Here is a 10,063-nt window from a genome sequence, read left to right as displayed (position 1 = left end):
CTTCTCTGGGTTTTCCACATTTCAGTAACCCAACGGCACTCTGCATCCTGTCTCCAGGGTCGGAGACACCACAGAGGAAATTGCGTAATAGGCTCCGCCGGCTGCCTCCACCCAGATGGCTTCTGGGTGGTACAGTTCACTGTCGTGGTTTGGCTCCTGAGCTCTGCCCGTGAGACACCACGGGGTGTGTGTATGTGCACAAGTGTGTTCACAAGGGTGAGCAGAGAACGGGTGCAGGCCTCGCTAATGGCAGGAGGAAGCTGAACTGGATGCTATCGGGCTAAAGCCCAGGTCACCCAGGCATTCGAGGCTTCATGCAGACATGCCGCAGAGCGAGGACACTCAGATGGCAGCCTGCATTTGGGGGTACCATTTGGGAGGGACATGTGCAGGCAGGGTGCTTATGAGTAGAGTGGATTCCAAGTGGCATTTAGTCACAGTGGAAGCCCTCCAGCCTCTGAAGCTGATAGCAGGTTAAATTTAGAAGTCCCAAACTGTGATGAAACAGACAGCAGCCTCGAGCCAGCTGTCACGGGAGCCTGGACCCGGAGAGCCGGCTGTCCGGCTGGGCCAGCCCACCTGCCTTAAGACGTCTGGGAGACGCAGGAGCACAACCATCCCAACCACAGCCTCTGAAGTTGCTCTGGGTAGAGCCCAACCTCTGCTCTGAACACTCACTGTAGGTTAGGATCTGAGGCAGAAGAAAACCCTATTTGGTCCGAGGAGACACCTTACTCGGACGGGCAGAGAAGCGATGGCTGGTGGCGCTCTCAGGCCTCTGGACATTTCTAACAGCCCAGGTGTTCTCTGTCACCTCTGGCTTGATCTGTCTTTGTCATCGTCTATCCTGCCTGGGTGGCCTCACAGAAACTATTTCCCACCTGGCTGGGGTCCGGGCATTTGATTAAGGCACATACCGTCGGGAGCGGCAAGCCACTGAGCACATGCAGTATTCAAAAATGATCCACCCAAATCGTTAGCACACAACTACTCCTGCACAGACACACATCCCAACACTGAGTGCCTGGCACTGCCAAGCCCTTTTCTGTCACCATGGATCACATCGAGTGGTGTTTCCCCTTTTACAGGTGGGGAAACTGGCCCTCAGAAAGGGTGGAGGGACTTGCTAAATGAAAGGTCACTCAGCTGGGAAGCTGCAGAAAGGGGCTGGTTTCAAACAGCTATCTTTTGACCCCCCTCTGTCACTGCTTTTCGGCTACACCACCGGCCCTTCCACACCTCCATCCTCCCAGACTGCCCGTAACCATTGTTTCTTAAGGTGGCGCAGAAGGCCCATAGCAGAGGACGCGTCATCAGCAGCCCCGCTGGCACTGGACAACGGAAATTAAGAACTGTGAGAAAACACATCTGAGCGATCGAGCTCCATCCCAGTGCCTGTGGCCAGGGAGGCAAACCCACGCAGCTGCCATGGATCCTGGCAGCAGTTAGCTCAGCTCCCGGCTGGGCAGGGCCCGTCCCTCGTGTCCCTGCGGACTGAAACGCACAGACAGGATTAGTTCCTCCGTCGGCCTGAACCCAGTTTAAGTGCCACTGCTCTGGTTCATTTTTTTATGGTCCCTTTTTCAATCAGACGGGGAGGATGGTGTGCCGGGTGTTTAAAGCAAGTGAGACACAGTCGGAGGCCCTGTGCTATTCCTGGCTGCTACCTGCCTTGCTGAGTGAGGTCGGGCTCGCCGCCCGACCTCGCATGCTGTGGTTTTCCTAATCTGCAAGCCAGGACACACACACCTAGCCCATCCTCCAGTTGGAGCTGGCAAAGTGTAGCGCTTGTGCTCCGAGTTAAACACGCTTACGGGCTGCCTGAGAATGGCATTGGGCCGGCGTTTTTATTAGAGACCAAAGACTCGTCTCTCTTTAAATAAGGCTAAAAGTCACTGTGACATCCAGACGATAAGACTTGGTTATCTAGGATTCTCAGCATCAAAAAATACACAGAGCTCCAGCCAGCCAGCCAGCCAGCCAGACGAGTGTATTCAGTTTTGTCCACAGCTTTACTGAGATAATAGTTCACATACCCTACAATTCACCCATTTACGGTGTACAAGTCCATGGTTTTTAGCAAATTCACAAAGTTGTGCAGTCATCACCAGTCAATTTGGGGATATTTTCATCATCTCAAAAAAAGGGGAAAACCACCCTCTACCTGTTAGCTATCACCCCCCGCCCCCGCCCCAGCCCTATACAACCGCTAATCTGCCTTCTGTCTCTATAGAGATCCCTATTCTGGACAGTCTGTGAGTGGGATCATATAAGGTGTGGTCTGTATCTGGCTTCCTCCACCTGCAGTGTTTCCCGGGTGCATCCGTGTTGCAGCGAGCATCAGCACTTCCGTGTTGACAAACGGACTTTTAATCATCTGTGCATGACGTCCTCTGCTGGGTGCTGGAGCAGCAGCAGCTCAGAGCACAGTCCCGAGAAGACAAGTGACATGTTACACAGAACTAACATGATGACCTCTGCACAGGGCTGTGAACAGGAATACGATGGGCCCAGCCTGGGTTGGAGGGTCAGGAAGGCTTCCATGAGGAGGCCCTTTAGCGGAGACCTGGAGACTGGGCCGGAGTGTCTTAGTGCATGAGAAAGGGGAGAGGATGGGCGTTCCACAGAGGAAGCAGCACTGACAGGGATGGTCTTGGGTCGGAAAGCCCTGGGTGGCTGAGGAACCGACTGGGGAGACAGCACTTGGATGCAGAGACGAGCCTGGTTAAGGATTTCAAATGTTATTTTACAAGCAACGAGCGAAGGGGGTGCTGGGCTCCATGCCAGCTCTGGGGCTGAGGACAAAACGGAGACACAGCCGGTCCCTCGGTATGGGGCCCTTACCACCTTCTCTGGGAGAGAACACCTATGGATACCTCTCTCAGCCCAGGTTAGCTGTGCTCCAGTGGCAGCGGCTCTCTGGAAGCAGGCGCCCATCACTTGTGAATTACCAAGTGAAGATTCTGTGAAGGAGACAACCAGAGTCCACATGCGGAAGTTCATGCATGTCAGCTGTCCTCCAGGCTTCTCTAGATTGCACTTCCTGTTACTTCTGACCCAACTGGGTGGGGAGGCAGGAGAGGGTCATGGCAAGCTCACCTGGTTTGCATGCCTGCTGCACCCTCCCAGGCTGTGTGACTTGAGCAGGTAACCTTTGCTCTCAGGTCTTAGTGTCTTCAAACACAGAATGGGGATAAAAATGGGTGCTTACCTCTTAGGATTGGGGTGGGCGTTCAAAGGTCAACTGATACAGAACACCTGGAACAGTACCTGGTACATAGTAAGTGCTCAGGAAATCTGGAAATACTGCAAGCCCCTGAGCCTCCATCTCCTCATGTGAGAGGTGGGGCTTTGGTTCTGGTTTCACAGGGAAGGATTCAGTGGCTCAGCAACCCAGTCAGGCACCCAGTAGGTGTTAGCTGCTACTGACCTTGTAAGCAGATGTTAAATGGTTTTCTTTTCCGTCCCAATTTCGGCTGAAATGGGGAAGGTGAAAAACAATACATGTGGTGTCACTTCCTACTCCTGGGCCCCTCACAGGCTGACGGACCCAGGCGCTCTCTGGTCAGCATCTGTCCAATCCCTGCTCAGGGGTGTAAATGAGGCGAGGTGGATGAGGTGGGGAAAAAGGCCGCCTGAGAGAGAGGCGTTTGCAGCCTATGTGTTCCTTTCCCTCTCTCTATAAAAAAAGCCTGCTGGGATTTTCATTGGATTGCATTGACTCTGTACATCAATTTCGAGAGAAATGACACCTTAACAATATCGAGTCTCGACAGTCTCTGACTGATGAATATATATTCCTCCATTTACTTAGGCGTGCTTTAATTTTTAATTTCAGTCAGCAACACTCTGTAGTTTTTAGGGTACAGGACTTGCACATCTTTTGTCAGGCTTACACCTAACTGATTTACATATTTGATGCTACTGTAAATGGTATTGTCTTTTAAAATTTCAATTTCTGATTATTCATTGCTAGTATGCAGAAATACATTTTTTTTGTATATTAAGCATATATCCTGCAACCTTGCTGAAGTCACTTACTAGTTTTATTATTTTTTTTAAATAGACTTCATAGAACTTTCTATATAGATCATCATGTTATGTGAACAAAACGTCACTTCTTCCTTTCTAATCTGGGTGCCTTTCCTTTTCTTGCCTTAGTGCGTTGGCTAGATCTTCCTGTACGATGTTGGGCCGAAGTGGTGAGAATGGACATTCTTACCTTGTTCCTGATCTGAAGTGAAAACATTCTTTCAATTTTCTGGAAGAGTTTGTGTATAATTGGTATTATTTCTTCCTTAAATATTTGGTGGAACTCACCAGAGAAGCCATTTGGACCTGGAATTTTCTTTATGAGAAAGTTTTAGGTGATAAATTACTTCAATAGCTATAAGGCTACTGAGGTTATCTATTTCTTCATGAGTTTTGATAGTTTGACTTTTTCAAGGAATTTGTCTATTTCATCTCAGCTGTTGAATTTATTGGCATAAACATATTCATAATATGCCAATTGTCCTTTTAATATCTGAAGAATCTGCAGTGATGTCACCTTTCTCATTCCTGACATTGGTAATGTGTCTTCTTTTCTTCCCTGACCAGCCTGGCTAGAAGTTTATAAATTTAATTGATTTTCTCAAAGAACCAGTTTTTGGTTTATTGATTTCCTTTTTGCCTTGTTTTCTATTTTGTTAATTTCTGCTCGGATCTTTATTTCCTTTCTTCTGCCTATCTTGGGCTTCATTACGTTTCTTTTTCTAGTTTCTTAGACAGCTTTCTTCTTTTTCAAATATAGGCACTTTAGTGCTATACATTTCCCTCCAAGTACAGCTTTAGCACCACAAATCATGATGGGATGTTTTCATTTTTCAGTTAAAAATATTTTCCAATTTCTTTTAAAATATCTTCTTTGAATCATGGGTTACATAGAAATGTGTTATTTAGCTTCCAAATATTTGGGGATTTTCCAGATATCTGTTATTGATTTCTAATTTAATTCCATTGTGGTCAGGGAACATATTTTGTTTGAGACTTGACTCCTTTCAAATTTACTGAGACTTATTTTATGACCCAGAATATGGTCTATCTTGGTATCTGTGTACACTTGAAAAGAACATAATTCTACTCTGTTGGGTGGAGTGTTCTATAAACGTCAATTAGGTCCAAGTTGGTTGCTAGTGTTTTTTAAGTCTTCGATAGCCTTACTATTTTGTTACCACTTCCATTTAATGATTTTTATGGCATGGTTGAATATGTGGAGATAAAATATTTACCACAAGTTTGACTGGATATTTTTCTTCACCAGTAAACATTTATTGCACAAGCTGACACATCATGTATATCTTTTTACATATAATGCTCTGAGAAAGATTTTACCTCTGGGCAACAATCTCATTTGTTTTGGAATATAAATAGCTAACAGAGCAAGCGTCTCAGATCTTGCAACAGACTCATTTTAGCTGCTCAATTATAGCCATATACTAATAAGTGCTAGGGTCATTCTATTCAGTAAAAGAAAAATGGGTCAGGAATGAGGAACTTAACATTCTGCTCTCATTTTAACAAATGATGATGATAATACCAGCTTTATATGCAGCATCTGATTTAATCTTCAACGAATCTAGATGTATTACCATTCCCTCTTTTTATAGATGAAACCAGGGCTCAGAGAGGTTAAGTGACCTGCCTGAAATCACACAGCTAGGATAGGCTTCAAGCCCAGGCATACCCACAGTGGTAACCAATAAACAATGTGTGGGATTGAGTCACTTTCTTCCCCTTTTTGGGTCTCAATTCCCTTCTATATTCAAGGAGGGAATCGGGAAGGATAATCTCTAGTCCTAAAATGTGGGTTCCCGCATGGGCCAGCTGTGCTGTGTGCCAGGGTCACAGAAGGGAACACACATCCTATGGCCAATACGCTCGGTGAGACAAGGGCCAGGTGATAAGTGTGGGGCTGGAACAGCCAGACCCACCACCCATTAGCACAAAGCATGAGGTGCCTGCTATGCTGACGGAGTGGTGGGGGAGCCACATACAGGAAGTAGGACACGTCGATAAATGCTTTTGGATGCTGACACTGGTCCTGCCATCTGTGATGCTGACAACCACACAGCAGAGTCTGAACACCACTTGGCTTGAATGTCTCAATGATGATGTTTATTCGTTTCCAGAATGGCTCAAAATGAAAAAAGAAGACCATATAGAGTCAGGAGCCAGCCAGGTAAGATGGCTGAAGCCTGAGTGGGGAAGAGGATCCAGGCCTGAATGCAGCTCAGAGTAATTGCTAGCACTTGGTCATGGAGGAGCTCGGCTCCCCTGGGCCCCGGGCAAGAGGGTCTATGGGAGGAATTCAGGCTGCACTGTCAAATCACCGTATGCAGAACATGCTAACATAATTATAATAGTTTCATTTCCCTATACTGGGGCAAATCTTGTTCTTTAAAACACAGAGAATGAAACTGATTTAAAAACAAACATCCCAAGACTCGAGAATTCTAAATGCTTCTGAAAATGTTGGCTGAAAATGTTGGCTGGTGACAATCAGCTCGTACAGCCCTTCTGTCAGCTGCAGCCAGTGACTCAAAATTCGGCCTGCCAACCTTCCTGCGCCTCCCTCCCATGCTCTACCCCCCTGCCCCCGCCCCATACCCCCTTGGCCAGTTGGAGAGCTCAGGAATGGTAGGATTAGCAAGGGGGTGGGGTTCAAAGGGGCTCTGGTGGGGGGTGAGCCATGCATGAGACTGTTCTCACCTACAGGGAAAGAAACCTCCAGACTGGAGGATTCCAGGTGATCCTTTCCTTGGGGCTAGCCCTGCGCCCTCCTGGGCCAGGAGGAGTCTGAGGGGGAAACAAAGGCAAGGTATCTTTCAGCCTGAGGCCTTGTCCCTCTTTTGGGGGTCCTAGTCCTGAAGCGAGCGCCGCTGTTCAGCTCTGGGATCAGAAGAAAATACTGTGGGTGTGTACCCAGGGCAGGAGGGCACTGGAGCTCGTCTGCTTGGGCCAGTGGCTACACTTCTGGTTTCGCTGTAAAGCCACAGAAGCCACCTGTGGACGCCCGTGATTATGCCATACTTGCCCTGTGAGCTATGTGGCATCTGCCCCATTTCAGCTTGGGCCAGATGACACTTGCTCTAGTGGGGAAGCGTCAGAGGCTTGTACTCAGGTCTGTGTCCAGCTCGTGCTCCTCGTCTCTCACTGTGCCACTGACAGCTGCTCTGGCCCCAGGCTAGCACACCAACCTGGGCTGATGAGAAGCGGAGGGCCACTGCAATGATGGCTGGTGGGGGCTCTGGTCAGCTCAGGCACAGGGCACTAGAGCCAGTCCCCAGGCCTGGCTCTGACAGTGGCCTTGCTGTGGCCCTGGTGTGATCAGCTGGTTCCACACCCTTGAACTGTCGGTAATAGCCCTTCTCCCACCTCTTGTCATCTGCTGCTGGGGTCTGGCTTTTGAGGAGTGCTACTTTCTTTCTGGGAAGTCATTCTGGGGTAGCATTTATCCCAGTTCCTTGCTGTCCTGGTGCTGTCAGGCTGAGGACAGACAAGGCTGACATGGTCCCTGCCCTGAAGGAGCTGACTGTTTAGGGGACGGGGGACAGACTAGATAAACCAACCAACCAACTAAATACATGAATAATTTATGCCTCAAACTAGCAGTGCAGTAGGCTAGGAGAACACAAACGTGGGAGCTGCTGGGTCTGAGCAGGACTGGCAGCCTGGGACGGCGTTGGTGGAAGTGGAATTATTGAAACTGAGACCTGTGGGGTGAGCAGGTCCGGCATGCAGCACTGCAGCCGAGGCCGAGGATGGCAGGGTCTGAGCTGGGTAGGAGAATGGGCCATCTGAGGCACAGAGCCGTGCAGCGGGGATTGAGGCAAGAAGGACCAACGTGGGACCTGCAGGCCACAGTAAGGAGTCCCAGGTGGAAGGCCAAGCCTGGCGTGGCTTTGAAAACCAGCCTCGGGAGGGTGAGGAAGCAGCCTCCTAACCCTTCTGCTTCCTCACAGCCCACGACTCCTGCTACCCAGGGGAGGTCAGGCAGGAATGGTGCTGAAGGGATGCCATGAGAGGCGAGGTGAGCTCGACCACCCCCATATACTGCTATGCGCTCCCGTCTGCCGCCCCCTCCCACACACACTTTCCTCGCAGCTGGCGATCTAGGGCTGAAAACAATGCGGAGAATCTCCGGCCAGGGCTGTGGAATGGACAGGATGCTATTTATAAGCAGACGGGCTGAACAATGGAGCAACTGCCGCTTCAGTCACTGGGTCCGTGGTTGACCTGTGGGATTCTGGAAAACCTCAAAGCCAGACCCCAGAAGAGACAGCGCAGGAAGGAGAGGATTCGATAGCTGAGGGCGTGCAGCCAGCTGCTTCCTCCAGGACCTGATCACCTTCATCAGAAAGCAGAACAAGCCCCCATCTGTGCACGGTGCGTGCCAACGGGCTAGAGAGACTCAGCCTCTACCTCCTCCCTCCCTGGGGTCATGGTTTAGACAGACAATGACCACGTACCAGGGTGGAACCAGCGGATGGGGTCAAATAACTACACAATAGGCAGAACGTCTGCTGCGGTCGTTCTCATTTTCACAGGGCAGACAGGACAGGAGCGTGATAAGGGGTTCTGCAGTGTCGCTGGCACAAGTGGCAGGTATTTCTTTGAAAATGAATGACTACCTTGGGGAATGGTGGGCGGCCCGGGCCTAGCAGAGGGCAGGTGTGTAACACAGGAAGGGCAGAGGCACAGCCTGGGTTTCTGGTGGCTCCGCCGCCACCTGGCTTGAGACAGCTTCCTCTCTCGGCCTCACGTTCTCATCTGGAAGACGTGGCTTATAGTATCTAGCTCATAGGTTAAACGTGAAAATGTCCATGCAGCACTTAGGGCAGACAGCACCTGGCACAGTGGAAGCATGCACTGAATTATCACTACTATTATAATCCTATACACTTGACCCTTGACCAACATGCGGGGGGGGGGGGGGTCGGGCGCAGACTACCCCTGTATAACTGAATACATGATTCCCAACTGAGGACCCAAAATACAGTGCACCCTTACACGGGTTTGACCTGTGGGCATGGGCTGACCACACGAGAGGACCACGTGTTAGAAGCAGCCTCCAGGAAGTAAGCTAAGCTCTCGTCCAGCAACACCAATGATGGGCAGTTCCCAGGATGAGTTCCAGGGAGACAGGTTCCAAGGTTAAGAAGACTTGGTAATAGCAGACCATGTCACTTTATTGATTTACAAACCAAATGTGAATATTAAAGGCTCAAGAGAGTCCTGTAATAAAAAGAGCTATTACATTTGTTCTGTCCATTCTTTTCCCCAACTTAGGTGACCGTGGGGCCCTTTTTGTTTTGGCTTAGTATGAACTTCTCACAGAAAACATTTTAGAGACAGGTGTTTGGAGGGTAAAATAATGTTGAAGTCCAATTGCCTTTGTCCACACGTGAGTGATGAACAGACAATCAGGGGGAAGAGAGCAGGAGGGACAGCCACGCTGCCCCTGCTTCCCACCAGCAAGCGACACCTAAAGGGATGGAGAGTGTAAGAGCCAGCAAATGCTTCGAAGCTGGTCAGGTGCTCATGAGACACTGCACGGGAACCCAGGAGTTGATGCAACTGGAGAGAAAAAGAAAAGACTGGAGCCAAGCTCAGGAGAGCCAAGTAAACCCCTACAGGAAACTGCTCCTCCTATAGCACTTTGACACAAAGTACTCGGTGACCGGAGGGCAGGAGTGAGCCTCACCGGAAGACAAGGTGAGGTCAAGGAAGTACTTCCTCCCACCTGTTAGGGTACTGGGGAGACTTCACAGAGGGGTGCAGAAGCTGACCGGGAAGGAGGTGACAGCCTATCTGTGCTTTCGTATATTTTTTTTGATCAGGTGCCCAAAGAGTAGCTGAAATTTAAACTCGGTGTCTGTCATTGACAATTTCAGAAAGATCCCTAACCCTGGATTAGTGGCAAAACAAACATGTCATGGGAGGAGACAGGCTCTCCTTCAGATGCTCGGGGGTGGGGTGGGGGTGGGGGTGGGGGGGGGGGGCGGGGGTAGGGCGAGACAGT

Source organism: Rhinolophus sinicus, linkage group LG04 (genome assembly GCF_036562045.2).
Source record: "Rhinolophus sinicus isolate RSC01 linkage group LG04, ASM3656204v1, whole genome shotgun sequence".
Classification (NCBI taxonomy): domain Eukaryota; kingdom Metazoa; phylum Chordata; class Mammalia; order Chiroptera; family Rhinolophidae; genus Rhinolophus; species Rhinolophus sinicus.
This window is presented reverse-complemented; position numbering follows the sequence as displayed.